Here is a 26,068-nt window from a genome sequence, read left to right on the forward strand (position 1 = left end):
TCTCTCTCCCTCTCCTCTCTCCCGCTCTCTCTCTCTCTCACTCTCTCACGCTCTCTATTTCTCATTCAACTCACTGTGCCTCTTTCCAACTCCCTCTATCTAATGCTTATAGTATGTTTAATTTTGTTTACCAATGAGCCTACAGTTCAGTAAGCCCAAACTAGAAAAGGAGGTGCTGGACTAGAACATAGAGTGGGATGCCTGCAGCCCAGGATGGTCCTTCCCGAGGAATCAGAACCACTGTGTGGACCAAAGCCACACCGTTGCTGCAACCATCCCTAGCATTGCCCAACCATTGCCCGTAGCCCTGTGCAGCCAGCTGTGAGGCTGCCCTTCCAGGCCCCGTTGGACTTTCTGTGAGTGTTCCTTTTCAAATATTCCGGCACTGTTGTTGTTTTTGGGCGCTCCGTGCGTGTTGTGCTGCCCCCTGCCCCCTCCCTCCACCTCAGTTCCTGGTCCTCCTCTACCCTCTCTCTTCCCGCCTCCCTGCCCGCCCACCCCCCTCTGATTGGTTGTCCTCGTGGTCCCTACGCAACGACCGCTCTCCACGCTCGCTTCTTTGTGAGCTGAGTGGGATTGAGCGGTCGCCCGTAGCCCTGTGCAGCCAGCTTTGAGGCTGCCCTTCCAGGCCCCGTTGGGCTTTCTGTGAGCGTTCCTTTTCAAATATTCCGGCACTGTTGTTGTTTTTGGGCGCTCCGTGCGCGTTGTGCTGCCCCCTCCCTCCACCTCACTTCCTGGTCCTCCTCTACGCTCTCCCTTCCCGCCTCCCTGCCCGCCCACACCCCCTCCTCTTCCTCTCCTCCTGCCTTTAAATCTTACCCCCCCTGGTCAGCCCCCCTGCCCGGCAGCCCCCCTCGGCCAAGGGCCCCTTAGGCAAAGGGCGGCTCCTATGGCTGCGGCTCCCAGTATGTCTGCAGGTGTCTGCAGGGGACGCCAGGTGCTGTTCCACCGTCTATCTGGTTAGCTCCACCTGCTCGCCGAGCCCACCCACCTACACCTGTTCACTTCATTCGCATGGTTCTTCACTTCACTGTGTTCCGCAATTTGTGGTAAAGTAGGTCTGTTTTACTCCCCTCGCAGGACTCTCAAACTTAGGTGGCCTCTACACTGGGTACCTAATACGCATTTACTTTGTTACTGTTGCTCTGAAATGTGGTTAAACTAGGGTTTTTTTCTCCCCTCGCAGGACTCTCAAACTTAGGTGGCCTCTACACTGGGTACCTAATACGCATTTACTTTGTTACTGTTGCTCTGAAATATGGTAAACTAGGGCTTGCCGCTCATTCCTGTCTGCTTGCTCGCGTCTGTCTTTACCCCCACTCCCTCCTTATTCCATGGTGCTCTCTATCTCGCCTATCTTCTCTAACTGCTTCTCCATTGACTATCCTGCTCTACTCACTAAATCTGGTAGGAAAAAGTTTAAAAAGGACATCCTGGTCTCCAACCCAGGCCTCCCTATCGCTGACACCTACACTAATGCCTCCTCCAAGGAAACCCTTACCGACATCCTCTTTTTCGTGCCTTCCCCTGACCTATGGACCCTTCATATGGTCTCTGTGCTCTCTCCCTTCTGCTCTTCTCCCATTAATGGTGGCACCCGTTGGGATGTCCTCTTGGCCCCCTTCTGCTCCTCTAAGGCCATCATTAATGTCTACGCTAATGAGACCGTCTTGGTCCAAGGCCCTCAGGCCAACCTCCATCTCTTTGATAGACGCTTCCCGCGCCTCATCAACTTCCTTTCCTCACCTGCTGTCCCCTCTTCTCTGTCCTCGGCTACCTTGCCTCCACCCTCTCACCCTGCCCTCTTTCGGGCTCCTTCTTCACCTCCACAGGGTGTACCCCTGATCTGTACCCCTCCCAGGAAGTCCTTCAGGATGGCAACCTTCTCCACATTGCCACTCTCAACTCTCGCTCTGCCGTCAAACATTCCTCTGATATCTGTCGCCTTCTTGAGGAATTGGACCTTGACATCGTCGGTCTCACTGAGACATGGTTCACGGCCAGCTCTGTCACCAGCTTTGACACACTCCTACCTGACGGTTACAAGATCCTCTCCGTGCACAGGCCCAACGGTGCTGGGGGGGCATGGCCCTTATCTTCCCTGAGTGGATTCCTGCCACTGTCACTCCTACACAGACCTACTCCTCCTTTGAATGCCTTGTCTGCCGACTCTCTGTCTCTCCTAGCCATTCCCTTACCCTAGCTACTATCAATCGGCCACCTGGTCAAATTTCCTCCTTCCTCTCTGAGTGGGCGGACCTCTCCTCCTCACTCCTGTCCTCAACCACTCAACTCCTCTTTCTTGGAGACTTCAAAATCCACCTTGATGCCTCCTGTACTCCCTCTGGACTCTTTCGCGACCTCTGCGACTCTCTCTCACTCTCTATTCTCCCGTCTGGGCTGACTCATTCTGCAGGGCACACTCTTGATGCTCTGATCTCATCTGACCTTCCCCTCTCTGTCCCTCTCTCCACTCCTCTCTCCTGGAGTGATCACTTTCTACTATCCTCCCACCTCACCTTCCCTACCCCACAGGCAGAGCAACCCTCATCACTGCCACCCACCTTCGTGGTCATCTGACCCATGAAGCGCGTGTCAGTTGAGGCTTTTGCTACCATCTTCTCGCACACCCCTCCCCCTTTGGCTGACTCCCACCCTGACACAGCCCTCTCCACTCTCCACTCTGCTATATCTGATACTCTTGATATCCTTGCCCCTGTCATGAGAATCCACCTGAAGCCCAAAGCCAAATGTAACTCCTGGTATGACTCAGATCTCGTCACCCTTAAACACAAGTGCAGGGTGGCAGAGAGGAAATGGCGTGCTCATCCTCTGACAAATTGGCCTGCCGCCTGCTCCAAAGGCAATACCGGCTCTCCGTTCTCACCAAGAAGAGAGCCCTTATCCAAGCCCGCATCTCTGCGGCATCTAACAATTCGGCCAAACTCTTTAAAATCTGCAATGAGCTGGCCAACCCTGCGGCAGTCTCTACCTCGCCTGTCCCCTCCCAGGCCCTCTGCATGGCACTGGCCTCTCACTTCATTTCAAAAATTCAGGACATCCTGTCCTCACTCTCCTCCTATCACCTCCCCTCGTCTATTCCCTGCTCTTCCTCTGGCCCTTCTGCAGCCACCCCTCCTCCCTCATTCTCTTCCTTTCCTCTGCTGACAAGGTTTCCAGACAAGTCCGATCTATGAAAGTCTTGTCAAAACAGGTCCACCCCTGTTCCTCCAAAGCTATCAAGGACCACGTCGACTCCTTGGCTCCTGCCCTGGCTGACTTCTGTAATCACTCCTTTGCCTCTGGAGTCTTCCCATCCCCCCTCAAGCACTCCCTTGTGCACCCCCTTCTTAACAAACCCTCTTCCCACCCCTCCTGCCCAGCTATCGCACAATCTCTATCACTCCCTTCCTGGGCAAGCTCCTGGAGAAACTGGCCATCTCCCAGCTTAATCTCCATGCTGAATCTGTTGGTAGTCTTCATGACCATCAGTCTGGCTTCAGAGCTGCCAGAAGCACGGAAACTGCTATCCTGAACATATGTGAGGACCTGCTCTCAAACCTTGACTCAAACTCCCGTTGTGTTCTCATTTTGCTCGATCTCTCTTCTGCCTTTGACACTGTCAACCACACCATCCTGCTCAACCGTCTCCGTGATAACCTGGGTATCACTGGTCAGGCTCTGGCGTGGCTGACCTCCTTCCTCTCCAATCGACCCTCCCAGGTCCAACTGGGGTCCTTCCTCTCTGACATCTTTTTCTCTACCTGTGGTGTCCCCCAGGGATCTAACCTCTCCCCCTAGCTGTTCAACCAGTATCTGGCACTTCTTGCTCACTGTATCGCCGCTCTCTGTCCCAACTTTCAGTGCTACGCGGATGATACCCAGCTCATTTTCAGGCTACCCTCGGCCTCCTCTTCCCCTTCCCTCATCTCTGACTGTCTTTCTGCTATCCATGAATGATGTGCCACCAACGACCTCTGCCTTAATGCCAGTAAGACTGAGATTCTACTCATCGGCACACCCACTCCCTCCTTCCCTGCAGCTCTCTGGCCGGCCTCCCTTGGCCCTCTTCCTGCTCCTACCTGCAAGGCAAAAAACCTTGGGGTCATCTTCGACTCCACACTCTCTTTCTCTCCTCACATTTCTGACATCTCTAAGAAGTCACACTACCAGCTACACCTCCTCAGAGGCATGCTTCCTTTCCTCTCCTTCCCCCAGAAGCTCACTGTCTCTAAAGCCCAGGTTCTCTCGAAGCTGGACTACTGTAACAGCCTCTATCTAAATCTGCCTGCCTCTACTCTCCGCCCTTTGCAACTCATCCAGAACAGGACTGCGAGACTTGTCCTTGGCCTCAAGCCCAGGGACCGTATCTCTCCAGGACTGAAATCACTACACTGGCTCCCAGTGGCTGCGAGGATTAAGTTCAAAACCCTCTGCATTGTCCACAAGGCCTACTGGGGCCTTGGGCCAAAATACCTTCAACTCTCTCTTCCTAAATATCTTCCTTCTGGAGCTCTTCGTTCATCCATCCGTTCAACTCCCTCAGGGTCAGCCGCTTCTCCAAGCAACGATTTGGGGGTAGATCTCTCTCAGCAGCAGGGGCCTCCCTCTGGAACAGCCTTCCTGCCTCCCTGAAACTTGAGGAGAACCATCTCTGGTTCCGGAAGCACCTCAAAACCTTCCTCTTTGCCTCCGCTTTCTCTCCCTCACTCCCCTACTAAAATCACTGAACCTGCACTGAATCTGCAACTGGGCCACTCACTGAGTGAATGACACTTGGCCTAGTAGGATCGTTGTCTGTCTCCCCTTGACCCCCCCAACTTGTCGCGCCTTGAAACACTTGTGTATAGGCGCGTTACAAATGCCATATCATATCATTGATTGCTTTGTATATGGAAGATGTTTGCTGAGCTTTCAGCTCACAGGAGGTGTTTGTGTCATCTTGTCTGTAGAGTGCACCAACTCAATAACACTTCAGACATGCTTCTGGGTGGTACAGGGGGTAGTTTGTCCCACATTTGAAATTAAAATCTGTTGAGGAAATCAGGAGAGAGAAGCTGGAGAAGGGTCTGCAAAGATCTGACCCTACTCACAACAGCACCTGGAATAACACACATATTCTCCTCGCCCACACTAATGCAGGTCCCACTGTCTGGTTGTCCCTTAGCCAGTCCTTTGATTTTGCTGAGGAATACAGGCGGGGTAATCTTGGAGTGGGGGCTCTACCAGACTGCCCATGCAGATCTTACCATTCCCTTGCTCTACTGCCAGTCCTTTGCTCCTACTATCTTCACCCCTGCCCACTTTTCTGCTTGATGCGTTACAAATCACATGCCCCTGGCCAACTCTGTGACTCAAAAGAGGAGTCTGTGTACCCCATTGCATGATTACGCATCGATACCAATTTCAGCAGAGGATATGAAAGTCATGTTTAATACTTTTAAGCACCACATGGATGTATGGTTCACATATTGTTCAAACATGTTGTCCCTTTTGAGCAGCATGAGCAATGGCGCAAATGAGTGGCCTTTGGTGGACTGGAATGCAATTCAGCCTTCTAGTTCCTTCCAGAAGCACCATGCAAAAGGCATGTGAAGGTCTGGAGTGTACTTGTTTCATTTTTCATTGTCTCAAATAAAGCCATCAAAACGTGATGCCTTAATCAGGGACTATTGACATGTTTCATCCTGAGCAGACAGAAATCATTTATGGGAAAAAGTGCAAATATATTGCTTTAGAGAGGAATTGGGTACTCGGCAGCATGTAAACTTCTTCATATCATTCGAGTGACCGTGCTCCGCCACCCCCAAAAGCCAACATCAAAATGGGGAGATGGGATAGGGCTACGTTAGGAGCAGGATAATGTGGGGTACGCAGTGTTTCCCACACGCTGAGCCTTGGCGCACTATTGTATGTGAAAATCCCATTGCACCGCCCTAACTATGAAACATCGCTACTCCAAGCCTGTGTGTTCCTGTTCCTTTTTGTGGATTTAGCTTTGACCCCATATTCGATCTCATTTTAAAAATTAGCTGAAAATTGCCTAGAATGTACATGCTAATGTTTCCACTGTTGCGTGCAAAAGAGAAGTGTAAGGTGATGGTGAAGCCACTCCGCTGTGCAAAATGACTAATCGCCACCTGCCATGTATGCATGAAAGGTGCAGTTTGTAATGCTTTCCTGAGTAACCAGCCTACTTTTTGCTGGTGTAAAATGCAGGCATGTTACATGGGAAATTATTGGCTTTAGGCCAGCACAAATCTCAAATTGGTTTTGAAGGCGTAGGGCAAAAGGGAGGCAGAAATGTAACTCCCATTCCACCACATCCCTCCGCCTCAAAAACAATGACAGTTCCCCCCCCCTCCACCCCCTCGAGCCTGAATGCAGACTGGTGTAACATATTTATGCCTGCATTGTGCACCTTCATGCACACTCCAGGAACTGTCAAAATGAGGCCCACTGCCTTTTGTTACAAAAGCAATAACATAAAACTGGATAAAATAAAATAAAAAGGCAAAACAAAATTGTTCATGGCCATGGACCTTCAGTGCAATCCTCTTATCCATCCATGTTGTGAGGTCAATTGCAGCTATCTGCAACTTTAACGGCATTTTAAAATTAAGACATGTAGCACACATTTAAAATACATAGGTGATTTTATTTCTTTAACAAATAAACAGAAAATCACAGGGCCAATTCATAAAGGTGTTAGCGGAGCTGTTGCTTGAGCCCAGCTCTCATGAATGCTTCTCCTTGTGAGGCCCATGCCGTACCCACTTGCTCATCCAACACAGTAGGCGTGAGGCATATTGGAGTGTAAATGAATGCCTTATATCAACATAAAGCATCATGTACCCTTGGCCCAGTGAGAATCTTTGGCTTGGGAAGTGCCGTTTTGATATAGCACCACATTGTGGAGACATGCAGTTAGTTTCTTTCATTTTCAGGCATATCGAAGTTGAGACAAAAGAAATAGCTCAACCAGAGCGCACTCAATGCGGCAACAGATCTCATTTGCACCAAATGGTGCTTTATGCATGGGTAGATATTACATCTGTCCAGGAAAAGTTACGTATGCAAACATTAATTTAAGGCAAGTAAGAGATCTAGGCCATAATATATCCTTGAGAAAAACAAGCGGATGTTAATATCAACCAGGATATTAGAAAATAAACTTACAATAATATCAAAAATGGAAGCTTTAGAAAAACGGAAGTACTGCCAGGAAGGGTCTTTGATGAAGCAAGACAGTGGAAGAGGAATCTGGTTATGTCAGTGGAGATGACAACTAGGCCTGCACAGTGGCGACTCTGAGGCCCAAACAGCCCTCATTCTCTGGAATGACCAAAAGGTAGCTTGATTGGAAGTTCTGGAGAGGAACAAGAAGGTCATTAGCCACAGTGGAAGTGAGCTTCTGGATTCCAAAAGGTCCTGAATTACCCACCAACTTCAGGAGCAGTTCAATGTGACCCTGTCAGTGAGGTTTGGGGAGAACAAATAATTAGGAATGTCATTGTGGGCGCAGAGGTGAACACTTGTGCCCCATATGAGTGACTGTGAACACAGCGCCGCCTGTCAACTGGAAGTTGTAAGGGGATGTGACAGGGACTCTGTAATGGAACAGAGGAATCCTAACCGTGACACAGTGGTGTGATTTAGAGTGTGCAGTAAATCTGTAGACTGCATAATCCAAACATGGCTATAGAAGATCCAAAGGAATGTGGCATGTTTGTACCATGGGTTAAGCCCGGATAAAGGGAAGGAGCAGGGCTGTGGCACTGTAGTAACCGAGCCATGGTAATCCACCACACAAAGTGTTACTATTGTTGCATTCTGGCATATTCTAGTAAGCACTGTAGCTGTTCCATGATACACCTAAAATTTGAAAGCTGTGCTGTGATGGCCCTAAGAGTATAACATTTATTGAAACTGAATAGTGATTAACTCAGAGGATAGTTGACAATTTCATTTTAGTCCACACCTGCATTACGCTTGCTTACTCTTGGACCCCATCCAATGGATCTTACCGCTAGAAAAAGAAAAGTAGTAGGAACGCTGGCTGGAATGGTGTATAGGTACTGAACACTGATGTAATTTTTGCTGCCTTGCTGTTTTATGTTGAGCAGGTTCCCTCCACCAGATCACAGAGTAGGGAATCTGAAGCCCACACCCTGGAGAGCTGGTGTGCTCAGTGTAAGAGGGCAGATGATTTCCTTGTGGCTCTAGTTGCTGCTTCCTGTATATTTTTCATCTAGACCAAGGTAGTTTGCATTCTGTTGTCCAACAATCCATCTGTCTTCTAAATCCACAGAAGAAATTGATTAAACATTGACTATTAAACCCCCCGCACCCCTCCCCTACACACACACACACACACACCCACCCCCCCCCCATCCCCCCATACAGAACGAACACAGCTGGTCAGAAAGGAATAATATACCTAACCCATTCCCAAAGGGCAGGGCTGTTTAACTATATTAGATATAAGTGGAAGAGGCATCCACCAGAAACAAATGCATCCATTAGATGCTTAAATGAAAGACATATCAACATTGTCTAACCCTATTCGTTGGAGACTAGGTTTCCATTGACACTAACAGATGTATTAACTACATGTCTTCCAAGAAGCATGTTCTTGCAAGATTCTCAAATCCCGTTTCAGAAATTATGCCACACATAAAGTGGTTAATCAGATTAATGTAGATACATGCCAACAGTCTTAAGTTAAATTCGGATTTCCACAGATACGCAGAATGGAGTCTGTTAAAATGTAGATATCTGGGAAATGTTAAGAACAAATCTAGCTGCAAGACCTCGCAGAACAGACTTCATAATAACATGATTAATCAGAAGGTTTACCATGACCAATCGTATAGCCACTATGTGTTCCGTGCTTAACTTATCCGACATTCTCCCCTTCTAATGCCATGTGGTTTCAGCATGTGTGGTCCTCTCTCATGCTCATGGTGCCCATGACTCCACTCTTCATGCCAGAAGATTCCCAGTGTCATCCTACACTTAACTGGACACCCCTACCATTCCCACTGCTTAGTGTACCTAGTGTTCGATGTGGACTAATAAGTGGTACCCTGTCTGTATTCACAAGGAGGGAGTGTTGGAGTAGGAATTGGAAGGGAGTGTAATTGAGTGTCTGAGGGGATGGTGAGGCTTATTTGGTTTGACATCTTCATTGGCTTGTAGGTTATAAGGTTACCTTGCATTGCGTCTTGACTAGGCAATGCCTGAACTCACTACAAATACTAAAATTCAATTCAACTGGAGCCTAATGCCAGGATTGACTGAGCATCTTAAACTTGTCTTTAATGTCTCTTCTGGGTCATGGGTGTGTGTGTGTGCTTGTGTGTGCGTGTGTGTGTGTGCGTGTGTGTGTGTGTGTGTGTTTACTGCAGTCTGCATGTTATGGTGTGCATGATATTAATACAGGTTGCATTGTCAAAGAAAAATAAACAATCAGTAAATGGAATTTATTTTTTTAGTGGAAGGGAATGATTCACTTTGAAAGAGAGTTTGGAATACAGAGCTAACAATAGGCACACAAGGTGACTTATTACAAGTCCGGCTGCCGGTGCTACCAGTAAGTTTCCGCTGTACTTGCAATATTTACTGGTGTCTGGCTTGCCGGTAACACTGGGGGATTACAACCCCAGAGTTTCGGGAAGTCAGGTGCCTGGGTTGCACCTGCCTATAGAGTCGTACTGTGCCGGTCTGGTAACAATGGTGACGGTAGGCTTACGGGCACTGTTGTTACCAGACCGGCACAGAGCCTACCAGCACCGTTTCTTTCAGTGATTATTACTTTCATTCACTTCTAGGCCACTGCTTGAGCAAACAGTGTGTTCATTAGCATTGGAATTTCACATGCAGGTGTGAATGGCCACCCCCCATCCCTACTGAGCGCCTGTTGTTCTCACACAAACTTCGTCTGTAACAAAAAGGTAGAGCATACCCAATTAGAGCTTGCACCTCATGCTGGACTATTGACCCATTGGCATTCTATTTAACCATGAACTTGAAGCACTTGCATGGATGCAGAGACTGCCTCGTGTCTGCCAAGTTCTTGGGCATGCATTTTCAACCCTATGGCTGGCTCGGACTAAGGGAAAGTGAGAAAGAAAATGAACAGACGATATTCCTTTAAAAACAAAAGAAAGAACTAGTGGTACGGCATACACATTATTGGTATTACACTTCCACCTCTGGCTGTGCCTCCCTTGATTGGCCATTCATCATTTTTCTGGTGGTGGGCAAGCACACAGTCTCTGCCTTGGAAACTCTGCAGATGAATACATTGTTTCAACAGTATGGTTGATAGGTAGTGAACAACACTTTGATTTACTTGCATTATGTCTGTTTTTTAGCAGTTTTATTCATTGTTCCCTGATTCTACGACTGCTTCCTCCCTCCCCTCATTCCCACTGTATGGGTTGTACCACTCCCTACCTTTACACCCCTGTGTTGTGTGATTGTTGGCATGCATTTTGACACTGTTTCTTTTGCTGCATTTTTCCCTTTTTCCCTTGCTCCGGTGTCTGTTTAATGCCTCTCCTCCTTTCCCCTGCGTAGCTCCTCCCCATACATGAATTGAATACACTATGTTTTGGTCTTGTTTGTCATCATTCTGTCTCTGTTCTTAGCTACCTTTCTCACGTTTTCTTCCTGCTCCTGTCATTGCTTGCTGCGCCACCACTCCCACTATGTGGCCCCCCCCATCCTTTCAAGCCTGTGCTTATTGCTTGCTTGTTTGCATTTCATCACCTTTTTGCTGCTTTTTGTTATCTTTTTATAGTTTTGACTATTAGGTGGTGCTGAAAGCGCTACCTATAAAGCCAAATTGATTGTCATTAAAGTAAGAGCTTTAACATGAGAGCTTGAAATAGGGGCATTGGATGCAGGTTTGTAATGCTTTTTAATGCAGGTTGACATATGAGGATGGATATATATATATAATTTGACTTTGTGTACCACCCATTTAATGTCCATTTCTAAGTAAAATATATAGTGTTTGCCTCTCATCCCCACCCATTTTCCCTCCAACCACACATCCTTTTGCACTCTTTAGTTCAATTTCTACTGTGTGGTGAATTTGTCAACCATGGTCCTTCCAAAATGGCAGCAACCATGCTTTAATGTTATTAAACATGTATTTGACTTGATTGATCCTTTTAAAAATATTTACTGCAGCGTTCATGTTATGTTACACATTTTACAGTATTTTTTATTAAAAATAAACAAGGTTGGGTAATGGCTTTGGTTTAAAATTGCACTGAAAATGTACATCTAGTGACTTGTGGAGGATTGGTTTACTGTTTTAGATGTAAGGAGCACCTGACTGGCTGTGCAGTGAGTGATATCAGCATGATGTGGGTGGTTCGCCAGTGTTTGTGTTTATTCACGGCAGCCGTTTTCTTTCCCCATCCGACAATAAGTAAGTTTATTTGTATTGTTCACATTTCTTGTCCATACTTTTAGTTGTGGTTTTGCTGTTGCTGTGGCTGTGTCTATTGGGAAATAGCTCGAAATGTACGTGCAAGATATGTCACACGGGCACGTTACCTGGGCCGTTCATCTAATAGGAAGTAGTCTGACAGAGCTTAGTGGTGCCACCGTTGGCACACTGAGGGGAAAACTAAACTTGGGAATGCTATTGCAAACCACAATCACTCTACAGAGGTTGGAGAGGGCTTGTCAGCCTTGAAGTATGAGAGTTACCAGGGTTCCATGCCTGATGCACCCCAAAGAGGCTTGACCAACACTCTCTGCTCTAGCACTGTAGGATGGTTGAGCAGGAGTACCCACACCTGCTGCAGGGCCGAATCTGCTTCCTACTGGAGTGTGTCGCCTGCTACCAAGGGGAGAGCCTCTGACTGCAGCCCCCTGCTGTGTCCCTTCGGAGGTGCAGTAGAAGATCTGTAAGGACTCCTCCTCCCCTTCCTCTTCGACCTTGGCCATTTGAGGCTGTCTTTGAGAAGCTGACCAATGGAAGCTGAACCAAAAGAAGCTTGCCCGTGGAAGCATCGAGGTGAAGAAGGGCGGGTGCATGCAAGCCAAAGGCGAGGAGTACTGCAACGGATATGCCCACTGGGTCAAGCTCAACAAGGTACACATCTGCATGCGTTACATTATCCTCTTAAGACCCTATTCCAATTGTCATTGCCCCAAGATGTGTGAACTCACTTGTTTAAATCTGTAGTCATTGTGTACCACTGACTTAGACCAGAGCTCCTAGCCAATGCCCACCTTTTCTTTCACTCCACCCCAGTCTCCACTTCCTTTCTTTAATTACCTGTGTTCTTTCTTGTTTGTTTTTTTTCTTTCTTCAAGACCGAAAGAAAAGAAAAACACAGTTGAATGGGAGAGAAAGGCTACAACATGCTCAGGGTTAGGGATTATATCTGCAGTGTAAAATATCTATCATCTGTGACCCAGTGGTGAGAAGACTAGACGCTACTTCTACTGTGTATCTAGTATCCTCTGCCAGAATACATCTGCAAAATAAGTGCAGTGAAAAGCAAATGTGAGGTGAACTGGATGGACCCCAGCCGGCACATTTGACTAGGGATCTCCAAACACCCCTTTAAGATGAGTAGCAGATGGTGATGCAGATTCGTACTCTTGCATCAAATAACTATGACAATTCAAAAGTTTGACAAATGGAGTCTGTTTAATGACAAGTACAAAAAACGAGGAGTACAATGAACATCAGCAACCACTCAATCTTCCCTCTCGCTTCAACTCCACTTCATTTCAGAAAAAAACACAGTATTTATATCAAAAACTCATCATCACTGACGCGCAATCTTAAAAACCTAACAAGCAACGTGATTGGTTATAGGAAGGTAACTTTAACATAGTACTATAACTGTATGTGGTAACGGGGAAAGGGGATTGGATAATCAATGTAAGGTGGGGCAACTAAGCCCTTCCTTCAAAATGGCCACTATAAACATCACTAAAAGTATGACGTCCCATTAGTTCTACTCACTATAGGACCCTAGATTACACGATCCACTATGATTGGGTTGGCATCGACCCCATGCATACTTTTCCACTTACGTCTAGCAGCATGCAGAACACCAAGCCAGGTACAGGGAGTTTGTCTGCACCCCAGCTTCCCTCCAATTATGTTACAATCAATCATCACCTCAATGGTGATATGTGAATTATTTCTTTGTAGTTTGGCCTCTAGTCTGCTTCTTGGTCTGAAAAAGTTTAAGGAGTATGGGTATGGCAGGGATCCATGCGTAGGTGTGAAAGTCTCATCCCTTCCTGCCTGCCTTGTCACGTGATTTGGAAACTGTGAAATCGGCCTCTTCTTAATGTATTTTCATGTATTTGATTTCATTCTGCCAGTCTTTTACCATCTGTGGCTTATCTTGACTTTTCTAAACAGGGTACTCTGTTCTTTTTCTCTTTAATTGTATCCACTGTTGGCCTTTTTCAGCCCGATATGACCTTGGCTTCTTGGCATGGTTACCTTCAGCTGGTTTTCTTTCCGTCTTAACTCTCCATTTGTTTGCTGCAACACTCTCCTCTTGAGACCTTTAGTAACCTTTGTTCAATTCTGCGCGTAGTGGATTTACACTCATCTATAAAGTGCTTTTGAGGTATATATATGCTGCAATCTATTTGCTACTAGACATAAGCAAGCTCAACAATTTATTTGCTTCTTGTGGTTTCTTGCATCTGTACACGTTTAAACTAACTGAATATCTTCATTGTGTATATGGCATACGTTTCTGCGTCTTGACATCAACTGCTACATTTTAGGCTCAAGATGTCACTTATCCATGGTATTTCGTCTCTTGTTAGTATTTCCAAGGTCATTATATCTTCTATATGTACGTCAGTGCGATTTCTTATGACGTCGTCTTCCTTTATTATCTTCTTGGCTTCTTGGGTTATTCCATTCTGACAAACGTCATTTTGTCTTGCCTGTAGATATGGTTTTCTCAGTAGGTACCTTACTGTCCAGGTTTGCTTATGTGTCAGTACTTCAATAGGTTCTGTTACTCTGATAGGCACTGGGCAGAGCCCAACTGCGGCTCTCTGCTGGTTTATCTGTTCTTCATACATCACATATTTTGACGTGAACCTACCTGGTACTACAAAGTTGGTGGCTGGAGTGTGGATGGTGCTTGCCACTTCCTCTTCAGAGGTGATGAAGTACAAAATGTGCAACTGCTCTAAATTGCCACAGCAACAAACAAAAGAAATAGCAGTAACAACAGTAGATTATGTGATTCTGCCCCCACGTTTTGTGCACCTAAAAACCTCACTCTGCCAGTTATTGAATAATAGACAATCCACAAACATGTGAACGTAAATTGCTGCTCATTGTTTGCGCTTCCAACATTCCACATGTTCTCTTAAGGTTTAATTTGGTCATCTTTGTAGGGGCCCAGAACAATCTAATAATAATTATTAAGGCAAGTTTTTGAGACCTGCATCCTGTAGGATTTGTGGTTTACAATTATTTTTGTCACTTTTTAGTTTTTGCTACTAAGTAGTGGTAAGCACCACCGATAAGCCAAAGCCATAGCATTGGAATTCAATTAATTATGAATGGAGGATAGCACAGGGGCAACTCGCAGGTCTTTGAAGCAAGGCCATGCAGAGCAGCAGAGGTTTGAATCCTGGATCTGCGCTTAGAAACCGAACTCAGGTGCGGTATTTGGCGCATTATAAAAACACAAATATATAAATAAATAAAAACGAGGGGGGTGGGTGATATGTGGGGAGGGATACAAAGCTTGTGGGTGTTGGTTGGCTAATTACCCAGCCATTGACTGCTCATTTCCATGTTAATCCCTACATCTATTCCGACCCGCTACCTGCCCTTCCCTGCCAAATACGCTTTACTCCTAGGATCTCTTTGAGCTGTACCCATCAAGTAGTAACACCAAACAAATGCCATTTCTAAACAATCTTCTGAGAGTTAATGGCCTAATTGGAGCACTAACTGTGCTACTGGTGTAAGAAAAATGTTTTACCGAAGTGTGCCTCCAGCAACCTGATTTATATTGTGTTCATATGCTGAGGTTCATGTTGAAAACATGCATTAACAAAGTCAAAAGTTTGGGCTTGTGCGTAAGTACTAGAAATGCATTTGTCAGGCACTGCTATCATTTGCCCAGGTAATCACACATTTTACAGCTGTAGCCATTTTATGATCACACAGTTGCATCAGATACGTGGCTGGAAAATGCATATCCCATATTTGCACCTGTGACTGCTTCCTGCCTCCCTTACCTCCCTCTTTGTGGCTCCTTTCCCGCCATACCCTTAAAGCCCTGTGGCTTGTTCTGTCAGTCTGCATTTTGTCTCAGCTTTTTGTTGCCTTTCCCTCTTTTTTCCTGGCTCCTGTGACTGACTCTTGCCAACCCTCTCACCCTCTTTGTGGCTTCCCCTGCTCCCTTCCTTCCGAACCTCTGTTTTGTGTTTGTATGCCTGTATTTTATCTTTTTCGTGTTTTAAGCCTTTTCACCCACTTTTTTCCTTACTCCTGAAACTGCTTCCTGCTTCCCCTTCGTCACTCTGTGTGACTCTTCAACCTCTCAGCCTTTAAACCATTCTTCACTAGTGCTTTCCTAACTAGGCTTCCTGAATAAAGGGCTGATAGAGAAAATGGCCAGAACCAGTTCACAGCACCAGATTAGCCTACCACCATGTGCTTCACTCCTTATACACCACTGCCTATCTACACTCTAACTTGTATGTGCAAATGCATCACATGAAGCAGAAATCCACCTCTAACCCATATAACCTCACAACATGCCCCTCACATCCACTCAAACACATGCATAACCTCTTACTAATCAATTCTTGTTCGATAATACTGCCTACACCAAACATTGCTGATATCATTACCAAATACAACTTTGATGTACTCTTCGTAACAGAAACATTACCATACCACTACCTCCTCCCACATCTTGTATGTCCTTATCCCTGCCGGCTACAATATCCATCTTCTGAAATGAAATCCAGCGGGCGGCTTGCGGTGTCCACAACACTTCATTGATATCTATGCTCTAGGGACCCTCACCCCTCACATGGAGTGCCAAACATGTCACTTTTTGCCCACCCACACCATATCAGCTACTTTCTACCTGATAGATCACAGAGCAGTTAGGCCTTGCTGGATTAAATCGCTGACATCATTACTGAATCAACTGTCAACCATTCCATCAACATTTTTCTAAGTGACCTCAAACTGCCAGAAACCGAGCAAGCAAGAAAATCAAAGAAGTTCCTCTCAGTCTCCTGGACACCCTCTATATCCCACAAGTCACCACTGATCCCACGTACAGACACAAAAAGCAGCACTCTCAACCAGTTCACTTCATCCCCAGATATCAACTTCCTCAAACCTATGCAATTCGACTGGTAACCTTGTAGCCATATCTATCAAGCTGCATTGTTCAAACGCCTCCCACTGAGGGTAAATGGAACCAACAAAGACACCTTGATGATTATGGCAACATTCCCATTGGATGCCTTACAAGAAAACCCCACCAACCTGGCTTCCATACGCATTCCTTCATCCAATGTTAACATCTTTTTCAAACAGTTAAACAGCACTCTAACTTACTTTGCCAACATCCATCCACGATAGAAACAATACACCAATAGAAACAAGATAACCACAGCCTGATAGACAGAAGAGTTCACCAACAGTAAACATGCCATCCGCAAACACGAAACAATCTGAAAAAAACAACTGCAAAAGGATTCTCACCAACTTGAAAAGCTTTAGCTCAGTCAAGAGGACCTTCGTCACCTCAACTAAAGCACACTGCTACACAATATCTAGAGCAGAAGCCTCCAACAAGAGCAGAACACCTCTCAAGGTCATCATACACTGCATCAGCCTCCTATCACAGGTAAATTGGCAAGCTCTGTTGCCACAATTCCAACAGGCTGCACACCATGGCCACCCTGCTATACCACTACGCCATGTCACAAGATTGTCGGAATGCCTTAGCCTAACACTGGAATAAGTCACAAACTTCACCCAGGAACACCCCTACAAGGACAACATCTTCCTAGCCTCCATCCTAAAGCACCTCACAGAAAAGGCTATCACTCCTCTCCTTCACACTATCAAATCCTCATTCATGAAAGCAACTTACCTGATACATTTAAACCTGCCCAGATTTTACCTCTACTAAACGCCCCTGTTGACCAAATACACTACCAGCCCATCACCCATCTACCCTACATTAGCAAGCTCATAATGATGACTCTCATGTTCCAACTACACAAAGGACTTCCTTGAATATAACTTATATGACGAATACCAGTCCACATCTGACCAAGATACAGCAATGAGACTGCCCCCATCCATGTCATTGACAAGGCACTGCTCATCATGGACAACGGTGACACATGCTTCCTGGTCCTGCTCAACCTCTCTGCCACACTGGACACAGTTGATCACAAAGCACTACTCAACAACCTGTCCACCCACATGAATACACTGCCACAGTCCTTTGATGGCTTGTCTCACATCACATCAACAGACGCCAGTTCATCCAGATGAACACTTGAAGATCCCAAAAATGCCCAGTGACCATTGGAGTTCCACAAGGCTTCATTCTCTCTGGTGTCACCTTCAAACTCTACATGAAGCCACTTGGGCCACTCTTGCCCAAACTCAACATCTAAATACACCAATATGCTAATGACACACAGTATAACTGCAGATCAACCCCTTTTATGACATTCACCAATTAAAAGACTGCCTCACAATCACTCAAGCCTGGATATCAAGTGCCTAACCTACCAAAATGGAGTCCATCGTCCCTAGTGGCATAGCCAAACATACTCAAATGCAAACCTTGATTATGCAGAGGGAGCTCAATGGATTTCCTCCCAACTTTCCTTTAGTGCAAAAATTCCTCAGCTTTACCATTGATTGCAACCCCACCTTCAAAGCACACATTGACATGATGGCACAAAACTTTAACTCCTGTGCCATACAAAAGCCTTCATCCTCGGATCAGATTTCATATCTGTTATCATGGCCCTGGTGCTCTTCCACCTTGATGGAGGCAATGTCCCTCTGGAGGGTGGCTCAACCACAACTCTGTCCCTTCTGTAAGATGCCCAGCCCATCACAGTATGTCTCATTAAAGGAGTTAAGAAATGTAACTTATTTTCCCCTACTTTCAAGGAATAGCATTAGTTAAACCTCTAATCTCACATCACCTTCAGGATCGCCTGCATAACCGTTAACGTTCTGAAGCAGATGTCACCATCATACATAGATGAGAAGATCATCATTTCAGGAGGTCAAACCAACAGCAGGAGCCAAAATATTGCCAGATTAGAATCCAAGAAGTGCAAGAAGGAGAAAAACAGAAAACATGCATTCTCTTGCTATGCTCCCAAGCTCTAGAACACACTTCATGCAAACATTGGCTGGCTCCCTCCATCCTGGAATTCAGGAAAGATCTGTATACACTGACCCTGTAATTAAAATAAACATAATTTAAAATAGGATGACAAGTTCACCCGACCACTATGACCCACTCCCTTTATTGTACAGCGTACCATTGCTTTCTGGCTAGGTTCATGCTATGTATATCATCTACACACAGACACCTACTAACAATGACTGACTTTCAGTTGGTTTTCACAGGGCATTCTGTTAAATAGGCAGTGGCCAACTTCAAGAAACATTAATTCAATAAATGGTGTCTCAAAAGGAATTAAACATGATGCTGAAATCCCACCTAGAAAACTGTCTTCCAATGACAGAGACCACATCAGCTTCAGTTTCATACATTTGTTACATATGATTGGTCAGGAATTGCTATATAACAGAATTGTGTAAAATGAAGAATGGCAGTGTGGAGGACAGATAATCTGGAAGTGAGCAGAATATCATCACGTGATGCCCTTGGAGAGCACAACTTTTAGGGGACGAAAGTATGCATTTCGTCAATCACAGCCATGTGATTGTTGTTGCTGCAGTTCGTTCAAAGGAGGCTGTGAAAGCCATGATTCTGCTGAATGAAGCTGTGATTTGTTGACCTAGAATTTAATTGCATCGTCAACCTGCTATATCTGACAAAATGCGTGAAATAGTAATGAAAGGTAAAATATTTTCAGAAAAGCCGTTGCTCACCACCACTACACAAGACACATTAGTTATCCAGGTAATATAGAGCCATTGGTGTACTATCTTCTACTTAACAAGACCATGCCCACACATGTCAAAGGCAATTTCCAGCCATGGTCAAAAGAAACAACAGCTTAAGAAGTATGCCTCTTCACCCACTAGGATCCTTTGAGGCGTTAAGGTGAACACATTCTACTCTGTCACCACTTCATCGATTTTTGGAATGGTTTAATTCTCAAAGCAAGGAGGGCTTTACCAAATGTCCAGAATCAAGGATGCTTCTTTCACCTGGTAATACACACAGGGGCTGCTTTAAGAAGCAGAGTTCTGATCCACAGTGAGCAATGAGCCTGATAATGTTGTCTGCGCTTCTGGAGAATTTTCGAGCCCTGGATAATTTTCTTGCTTACTTTAAAGATATACGTATAGAGATATATGTCCCCTGTGGCATGTGAATGACACCCATGGTAACCTTTCACTTATGAGTTTGTCATGGGGCAATGCTCATAGGTGTCTCCTGGACAAATAATAAACCCCCTGCAAACATGAAAAGGATAAGCAAACTGCATGTACAATGCTTGAGATGAAATATTGCAAAGAGTGACAATTTAAACATTTAGGCTGGGGTTTGTGGGGTAGGAGCAAGAGGGTGAATGGAATCCATCATTGTGTGTGTTTTCAGGGTACAATGTTGTTACATTGCAAGGCTTTCTTTTGCTGTTTCTTTTAATGAAAATATTTGGCCGCAAAAACTCATTGAAAAATGTGGGGGGTGGAAGGGTAAGGGGATATAAGGGGTAGAAGGGTGTGTGGAATAGGGATCAGGTAATAGAGAAAGGAGTTTTGGGGGAAACCCCCAATTCTAAAATAAAAATGTAGATACGTTTTTCCGCCGACAAATGTCGGCAATAAAACTCAACTGGTGATGTAAGGACGTAGAACCATTTTCAGAGGCCTCACATGGACAGAGGGGAAGTTGGTGCATATTAACATGATCAGACCAGGACCGATTGCAAAATTCACATGTTTTGAGTGTACTAGGGCATGGCATTGCTATGTATTTGCATCAGTATGGATTTTCAAATATAGCTTTTAAATGTTTTAAAGCTCAAAAACAAATGTAATTGAAAAGAGGGGGAGGAGAAGCAGAAATATAAGCAAGCAAAGCAAATCTATCTTTCTCTGTAAACACACATCTTCTTTGTTCTGCAGTGCATGTTAGCTTAGAAAAACAACAACAAAACAGAAATAGCAATATAATACAGCAAAACATTAGAAAGCATATCAAAGTATAAAGCAACAGAGAAACAAAACCTGTTTTTAAACTCATCCTTCAAAATCCTCTCTGCAACTTAGACCGCTCCACTCATACAATACAGGTGCTGCTGGTAAAGAACTTTCACCAGGATGCACTCGTTCTTCATCGTGGAGAAGTCTATTGGCCCGAGGGCGCCTCATTCACATGTACACTGAAGGGGACTTGGCATAATGTGTATCATACACCCCTTTCCAGAGCTGTACCTCCTTCCGTGAGGCAGTTAAAAAGGGCCAAATGGAGGTGTGGCGGGTGCTGTGGCAGGACACATTCATATACCTGATATAGAGCTGCAGAGAGCCTGTCACTGCACTTATGGCATGCATGTTTCAAGCTATCATAATGTACCTGTACATAGCATCAGAACTCCTGAGATCCAACTCCTATTACCCTAGTGAGAGATACCAACACTCAATGTCCCTACAGAGCATTCTCACTAAGATACGACCATTCACTCTTGCAATATAGTGCCTCTAACACTCATAGAACACAGGAACACATGCACAATGCTCCCACACTTCTATGCAGTATGTATATGCCAATATTTAAAATAGTAAAGTCAATAAATAATCCCTTCCCAATGTAAATAAAAGTATGCTTCTCTTCTAAAATTCTAGCGCCTTAAAGCCAATCATCAGTGTACATCACCATCTAGAATATTGCATGGATAATAATGTACTCCATTAGTGCTGGATGTAAAGGCAAGTCAGTAATCATGGGAATTGATTCCAGCAACTGCAGCCCTATCCCAAAGGTGTTTTTCAACTTATAAAAATCCCATGGCTTCCAAAAAGTAAACAATAAAAAGCAAATTAAACCCATGATAAAATGAAATACCAGTTTACAAACTTTAAATATCCATCTGCTGGGGCCCATTTGCATATATGTGACCTCTGTCCTGTAGAGCACAGGGGGAGCACAGGATGTGATATGCAATGTGTCCTCTCTAGTGGCACTTCTTAGAGTACATCAAAAACCTGTGAACAGTTGAAAGGATAGCCTGGCAAAAAATATCAACCCCTATTCAAGATCATAGCAAATAAATATGGGGTTAAAAGTCCAGTTAAAGCTCCATCATTCCTACAGCATGAACTAAAATAAATCCCAACATTGAAAAAACCCACCGTGAAACAAATGCAGCCGTCTGGTACATATAGTCTCCTGGTTATCCACTGGTCATCAAGCCTCTGCTCGCATCGATTCCTGCTAGGCCACAGAAATATTCCTTCTCCCCTCACTTTGTGTCCCAGGCCATCTGCTTTACCTCACCCCTAAAACTGTCTATATTATCAGCCTCATGCAATCATTTGCCCTGTAGCAGACGACCCTGTCTTGCTCTTCAAAAGTGCCATAGCTTTCCCAAACCAGTACTCATCAGACATACATTTGATCTCATAGTTCAGATTGGTAGCATTACTTTCGATGCACATACATTCTTCCCAAAGTGGCTTTGTTGGGATCATTAGTTGCAATTTGAAATAGCAACACAAATTATGTGTATCTAAAAGGTTCCAATGAGCGCATTAGCTCCAAAGCAAGAAAGCAACAGAATTGTATGTCTACTGATAGGTTTCAATGAGAAGCAGTACATTAGCAGCCGTTTTTTATCTCTGCTCAATAAGCTACAATATCATCCTTGCTTTTGTTGACAAAAAACAAGAACTATAAATTAAGCAATATGACCCTAGTGGCGGGGGCATTACTGACTCAGGTAATGCCCCTTGGCCCATAGTTATAGGGTCGAGTGAAGCAAGGGCCTTAACGAAGGTCCCGGGTCATTACCTGCGTCGGTAATGCCCCCGCCGCAAGGGTCATATTGCTATTAGTACCCCTGCCCGCATTATGTGCGTGACCGGGGCACTAAAAAAAAAAATTGCTGTCCCGAAACGCTGCGGTGTTTGAGGACAGAAAAAAAGAAAAACAAGAAAATGGCTGCCACGGAAAGGGAAAAATAGAGTCTGTTTTCCCTTTCCATGGCGGCCATCGGGAGCGGACGCGCTGGGAACACAACTGTTCCCAGCGCGTCCGCTCCTGAAAAAGGATCAAAAAGAAGGTAAATGGTGTTGGGAGGGCAGGAGTGGGACGGGAATAAAAAAAAAAGTTTAAAAAAAAGCCGTACCTGCGTCCCCGGCGAGGGACGAGGGAAGCCTCCAGCCGTGTGGAGGCACGGAGCGGGGATGGCCCCGCTCCGAGTCTCCACACAGATGGAGGCTTCTTCGTCCCTCGCTGGGGAAGTAGGAACAAGAAGGTAAGTGGGGGTGGGAGGGAGGAGGGAGGAAAGGGAATTTAAAAAAATTTAAAAAAATTTAAAAGAATTGCTATATAACAGAAATGTGTAAAATGAAGAATGGCAGTGTGGAGGACAGATAATCTGGAAGTGAGCAGAATATCATCACGTGATGCCCTGGGAGAGCACAACTTTTAGGGGACGAAAGTATGCATTTCGTCAATCACAGCCATGTGATTGTTGTTGCTGCAGTTCGTTCAAAGGAGGCTGTGAAAGCCATGATTCTGCTGAATGAAGCTGTGATTTGTTGACCTAGAATTTAATTGCATCGTCAACCTGCTATATCTGACAAAATGCGTGAAATAGTAATGAAAGGTAAAATATTTTCAGAAAAGCCGTTGCTCACCACCACTACACAAGACACATTAGTTATCCAGGTAATGTAGTGCCATTGGTGTACTATCTTCTACTTAACAAGACCATGCCCACACATGTCAAAGGCAATTTCCAGCCATGGTCAAAAGAAACAACAGCTTAAGAAGTATGCCTCTTCACCCACTAGGATCCTTTGAGGCGTTAAGGTGAACACATTCTACTCTGTCACCACTTCATCGATTTTTGGAATGGTTTAATTCTCAAAGCAAGGAGGGCTTTACCAAATGTCCAGAATCAAGGATGCTTCTTTCACCTGGTAATACACACAGGGGCTGCTTTAAGAAGCAGAGTTCTGATCCACAGTGAGCAATGAGCCTGATAATGTTGTCTGCGCTTCTGGAGAATTTTCGAGCCCTGGATAATTTTCTTGCTTACTTTAAAGATATACGTATAGAGATATATGTCCCCTGTGGCATGTGAATGACACCCATGGTAACCTTTCACGTATGAGTTTGTCATGGGGCAATGCTCATAGGTGTCTCCTGGACAAATAATAAACCCCCTGCAAACATGAAAAGGATAAGCAAACTGCATGTACAATGCTAGAGATGAAATATTGCAAAGAGTGACAATTTAAACATTTAGGGGGTTTGTGGGGTAGGAGCAAGAGGGTGAATGGAATCCATCATTGTGTGTGTTTTCAGGGTACAATGTTGTTACATTGCAAGGCTTTCTTTTGCTGTTTCTTTTAATGAAAATATTTGGCCGCAAAAACTCATTGAAAAATGTGGGGGGTGGAAGGGTAAGGGGATATAAGGGGTAGAAGGGTGTGTGGAATAGGGATCAGGTAATAGAGAAAGGAGTTTTGGGGGAAACCCCCAATTCTAAAATAAAAATGTAGATACGTTTTTCCGCCGACAAATGTCGGCAATAAAACTCAACTGGTGATGTAAGGACGTAGAACCATTTTCAGAGGCCTCACATGGACAGAGGGGAAGTTGGTGCATATTAACATGATCAGACCAGGACCGATTGCAAAATTCACATGTTTTGAGTGTACTAGGGCATGGCATTGCTATGTATTTGCATCAGTATGGATTTTCAAATATAGCTTTTAAATGTTTTAAAGCTCAAAAACAAATGTAATTGAAAAGAGGGGGAGGAGAAGCAGAAATATAAGCAAGCAAAGCACATCTATCTTTCTCTGTAAACACACATCTTCTTTGTTCTGCAGTGCATGTTAGCTTAGAAAAACAACAACAAAACGGAAATAGCAATATAATACAGCAAAACATTAGAAAGCATATCAAAGTATAAAGCAACAGAGAAACAAAACCTGTTTTTAAACTCATCCTTCAAAATCCTCTCTGCAACTTAGACCGCTCCACTCATACAATACAGGTGCTGCTGGTAAAGAACTTACACCTGGATGCACTCGTTCTTCATCGTGGAGAAGTCTATTGGCCCGAGGGCGCCTCATTCACATGTACACTGAAGAGGACTTGGCATAATGTGTATCATACACCCCTTTCCAGAGCTGTACCTCCTTCCGTGAGGCAGTTAAAAAGGGCCAAATGGAGGTGTGGCGGGTGCTGTGGCAGGACACATTCATATACCTGATATTGAGCTGCAGAGAGCCTGTCACTGCACTTATGGCATGCATGTTTCAAGCTATCATTATGTACCTGTACATAGCATCAGAACTCCTGAGATCCAACTCCTATTACCCTAGTGAGAAATACCAACACTCAATGTCCCTACAGAGCATTCTCACTAAGATACGACCATTCACTCTTGCAATATTGTGCCTCTAACACTCATAGAACACAGGAACACATGCACAATGCTCCCACACTTCTATGCAGTATGTATATGCCAAGATTTAAAATAGTAAAGTCAATAAATAATCCCTTCCCAATGTAAATAAAAGTATGCTTCTCTTCTAAAATTCTAGCGCCTTAAAGCCAATCATCAGTGTACATCACCATCTAGAATATTGCATGGATAATAATGTACTCCATTAGTGCTGGATGTAAAGGCAAGTCAGTAATCATGGGAATTGATTCCAGCAACTGCAGCCCTATCCCAAAGGTGTTTTTCAATTTATAAAAATCCCATGGCTTCCAAAAAGTAAACAATAAAAAGCAAATGAAACCCATGATAAAATGAAATACCAGTTTACAAACTTTAACAATCCATCTGCTGGGGCCCACTTGCATATATGTGACCTCTGTCCTGTAGAGCACAGGGGGAGCACAGGATGTGATATGCAATGTGTCCTCTCTAGTGGCACTGCTTAGAGTACATCAAAAACCTGTGAACAGTTGAAAGGATAGCCTGGCAAAATATATCAACCCCTATTCAAGATCATGGCAAATAAATATGGGGTTAAAAGTACAGTTAAAGCTCCATCATTCCTACAGCATGAACTAAAATAAATCCCAACATTGAAAAAACCCACCGTGAAACAAATGCAGCCGTCTGGTACATATAGTCTCCTGGTTATCTGCTGGTCATCAAGCCTCTGCTTGCATCGATTCCTGCTAGGCCACAGAAATATTCCTTCTCCCCTCACTTTGTGTCCCAGGCCATCTGCTTTACCTCACCCCTAAAACTGTCTATAGTATCAGCCTCATGCAATCATTTGCCCTGTAGCAGACGACCCTGTCTTGCTCTTCAAAAGTGCCATAGCTTTCCCAAACCAGTACTCATCAGACATACATTTGATATCATAGTTCAGATTGGTAGCATTACTTTCGATGCACATACATTCTTCCCTAAGTGGCTTTGTTGGGATCATTAGTTGCAATTTGAAATAGCAACACAAATTATGTGTATCTAAAAGGTTCCAATGAGCGCATTAGCTCCAAAGCAAGAAAGCAACAGAATTGTATGTCTACTGATAGGTTTCAATGAGAAGCAGTACATTAGCAGCCGTTTTGTATCTCTGCTCAATAAGCTACAATATCAGCCTTGCTTTTGTTGACAAAAAACAAGAACTATA

The sequence above is a fragment of the Ambystoma mexicanum genome, chromosome 4q, assembly GCF_040938575.1.
Source record: "Ambystoma mexicanum isolate Mex_15411 chromosome 4q, UKY_AmexF1_1, whole genome shotgun sequence".
Taxonomy (NCBI): domain Eukaryota; kingdom Metazoa; phylum Chordata; class Amphibia; order Caudata; family Ambystomatidae; genus Ambystoma; species Ambystoma mexicanum.